The sequence below is a fragment of the Mustelus asterias genome, chromosome 7 (assembly GCF_964213995.1).
Source record: "Mustelus asterias chromosome 7, sMusAst1.hap1.1, whole genome shotgun sequence".
Taxonomy (NCBI): Eukaryota; Metazoa; Chordata; class Chondrichthyes; order Carcharhiniformes; family Triakidae; genus Mustelus; species Mustelus asterias.
The window spans coordinates 12,071,139-12,074,805 of record NC_135807.1 but is presented as its reverse complement, the minus strand read 5'-3'; the positions used below and the strand labels follow the sequence as shown (position 1 = coordinate 12,074,805).

At 44.8% G+C, this 3,667-nt stretch overlaps 1 pseudogene; it reads right to left on the bottom strand.

The window, feature by feature from the left end:
• Window positions 1-3,109: 3,109 nt before the first annotated feature.
• On the bottom strand, window positions 3,110-3,313 carry LOC144496188 (U2 spliceosomal RNA; annotated as a pseudogene).
• Between the last annotated feature and the right edge of the window lie 354 nt (window positions 3,314-3,667).

The following is a 3,667-nucleotide window of genomic DNA, read 5'->3' as shown; positions in this document are numbered from 1 at the left end:
CACGCCTTGTCGCCCGCCGCTGCGGCGAGAACGGAGAATTTGGCGCCCAGCCAAATCACAGTTCAATGCAGCGGGACCGGAAAATCCTGCCGGCATGAGCAGCTGGAAGATTCTGCCAGTTCTTGTTCTTGCTGCTGCCTGATCGACCGTACCTTCTTGCATTTCCTGCCTTTATTTAATCTCCCTCGCATTCCCGGTGCTTTGCTTCTGTCAAGTCGCTTCTTCGACCATGTTATTTTTTAGTCTGCGGACTCTTCGTCAGAACTGAAGGGAGGGAGGGAGAATGTAGAAACTGCAACACAAAGTCACAACTTAAAAAATAAGGCAGATGACCGGGTGTGAGAGGGGGAGGGGGTGTCTTGCATTGCGGCAATGTATGTATGGAATATTAAAACAAGAGAAAGGGCGGGGAGGGGGGGGGCGGTGTTTAAGATGCAGGAGGAAGATCAAAATCTAAAGCTTCTGAGCTCAACGTAGAGTCCCAAGGGCTGAAAAGCCAGTCAGTAGCTGCTTACATTAACACTGTGTGGATGGAGAAAGAATGGCTATGACAATGATTTAACAACAATAATGGCAAAAGTGGCTTTAAAATGGCTATTCTGGGTGAGAGCTCAGCATGCTGGGAATTTTGGTCAATTTGTAGATTAAAACCAGATGCAGGTGGTAAAGAGGCTCTGGTCTGGGAGCTGGGATCTGAAGCTTCCTGTGTTGGTCAGATCAGCGAAGTTGTTTATATTAACTGAGCCAGCGCGGCTCCGATTTATTGCTGCCATGTATGGGACATGTAAATGAACTAAGCATCATGGCTTCGTTCAAAAGTAGTTTCACTGGATGTTTAAGCCATGTGATCGATTTCTGGTTACACAATTGGCTGGATGACAGAGAATCTTCCGGACGCCAGTGGAGAATTGTGGATTAAGGACATGTGAGTCCTTTGTTTGGCAGCGAGAACTCGGAAGAGACCAACCATCGCAACAAAGCTTGTCCCCTGAAGAATGCTTCAGAGAGAAGATTGATTCTGCATCGAGGATATTTCTTAGCCAAGGTTTTCCTAACTCGGTAGTATCTATTTTCAGTTAAATAGTTAAAATTGATGTTCAGTTAGAGTTAAAGTGCAGTTTAAGAGTTAAAGTTCAGTTGATAGTTGATGTTCAGTTAGAGTTAAAGTTCAGTAAAGAGTTAATGAGTTGCAACTGTTTATGTTTGGGTTGGTACTAGAAGTGTTAAAAAAAGAAATAATTGAATCACTGTCCTATTTTGTCCCTTAAACTGGAATGCTTGGAAAGTGTTTAAATTACAGGTGTATAACAACTGCAATGAAGTTACTGTGGAAATCCCCGAGTCACCACACTCCGGTGCCTGTTCGGGTACACTGAGGGAGAATTTAGCATGGCCAATGCACCTAACCAGCATGTCTTTAGGACTGTGGGAGGAAACCAGAGCACCCGGAAGAAACCCACGCAGACACGGGGAGAACGTGCGAACTCCGCGCGGACAGTGACCCAAGCCGGGAATCGAACCCGGGTCCCTGGCGCTGTGAGGCAGCAGCGCTAACCACTGTGCCACCGTGCTGCCCAAGAACCATTGCCAAGATTAGGAGCTGGCATCTCACTGGCACCTGACCGTACTGAGTCGGTGCCTAAGATATTTTGAGATAGCATTGTCTTTTTCTGCACTGGAATCTAGTGCCAATTAATTCAATTCTGTAAAATATTGCTGTCATTTCTGATGAGATTCCCTTTTATCTGTGGTAAACCACTGTTCGCTTATTACCTGTAAATGTGACATGCCTGGACACATCCCTGCCGGCCCTACCCGAGACTCCTCCCCCCACTGGTCCAGGTATAAAGGCGACTGCTCCCCACCCCCCCGCCTCAGTCTGGACCAGTTCATCGGCATGGGTGTGCTCCAAGTCTTTTGCTAATAAAAGCCTGTTTATTCTTGCATACAAACTAGTCTTTGCTCGATTGATGGTGCATCATATTCTTAAAGGCTTGTGAACATGCTAAGAATGCAATTGGGTGTGCAGGCATGTCATTACTTCAATCCCAAGCAGGCTGGTGAAGTATGAAGTGAGACACTAATAATTTTCTGGATAATATGTTTATTTAGATCATGCAGCATCATACATGCCTGTTTCTTTCCTGTTCACCCGGGGTCCCAGGTGTCTCCCTTTTATGGAAACAATTCAAATTGACCAAATGTAAAGCTAATTAACAAATTAAATAAAAGCGATAGACCAGAAAAGAGGCACTGACCTGATCTGATTTATTATTGTCACATGTATTGGGATGCAGTGAAAAGTATCGTTTCTTGTGCACTGTACAGACAAGACATACTGTTCATAGAGTACATAGGGGAGAAGGAAAGGAGAGGGTGCGGAATGTAGTGTCAATGTCATAGCTAGGGTGTAGAGAAAGATCAGCTTCGTATAAGGTAGATCCATTCAAAAGTCTTACGACAGGTATTAAGACCCAGGCCAGGAACTCCAAGGTGTTTTATGAAGATAGTCTTGACCCTAGGCAGAACTTTCCCGTCCTGCCCGCTGTGGGAATCGTAGTGGGCAGGACACGGACCATGCAAAGGTCCGTAGACCTTGGGTGGGATTTTCCAGTCTTGGGGTGAGCCTTTGCTGGAAAATCCAGCCTTCCCCGTGCAAAGTTTTTACCTTTGCATTTGGCACAGGTGAGCATAAAATGTTTCACGCCAGGTATGATTCAAGTGGCCCACCAGGAAGCTTTTATCAAAGCTTATTTTAGAACACTGTTAACGCAGAGTAACAAAAATGAGCATAACCTTTACCAATTATAAAAAAACCTATATTTTATAAACCTTAACAGTTAGCTATCTATGATGTTCCAAGTCAAAAAAGACCCACAACATACACATCTTTTCAGACTTGGTACAAAAAGCAAGTAATGCTCGCGTGATGCTGGATTTCACAGCTTTTTAACACCTGCTGTGAACTGGTCCTTTTTTTTTATTTTATACTTTTCCAATTCAATCAAATCAAGTCCAATTCAGAGTCTCAACAAGTTGAGACATTTCCGATCCAGGCTGGCAAGACAGGGCAAGCGACCAAATCACCCTGTCCTGGGCCTGATCTACACGAGCCAAGCTGATTGGAGGAGGGAAAGCAATACCTCCTCCAAGACTTGAGCTCATTTGCATCTTAGCCAAAAGGCCGAGATACCGCTTTTAAAAATTGCTTCATATGAAAAATATGAAGCTTCAATGTAACCCAATGACCTCAACTAAGTGCAGCATCCAATCCATACTACACTTGATCTTAGCCAAAAGGCCGAGATGTTGAAATCAAACTCTGAGGCTTCTCAGTCCTTCCTTTGTCGTCATAGCTTTTACATAGGAGGATGGTTTTCTGATGAAGGATCATTCTGGCTCAAAACGTTGGCTCTATTCTGTCTCCAGAGATGCTGTCAGACCTACTGAGATTTTCCCGCATTGTTTTTCTTTCAGATTCCAGCATCCACAGTATTTAAAGTTCATTTATTAGTGTCACAAGTAGGCTTACAAGTCAGCTCTCTCTGGCGCCTGTTCGGGTACACTGAGGGAGAATTTAGCATGGCCATTGCACCTAACCAGCACGTCTTTTGGACTGTGGAAGGAAACCGGAGCACCCGAAGGAAACCCACGCAGACACGGGGAG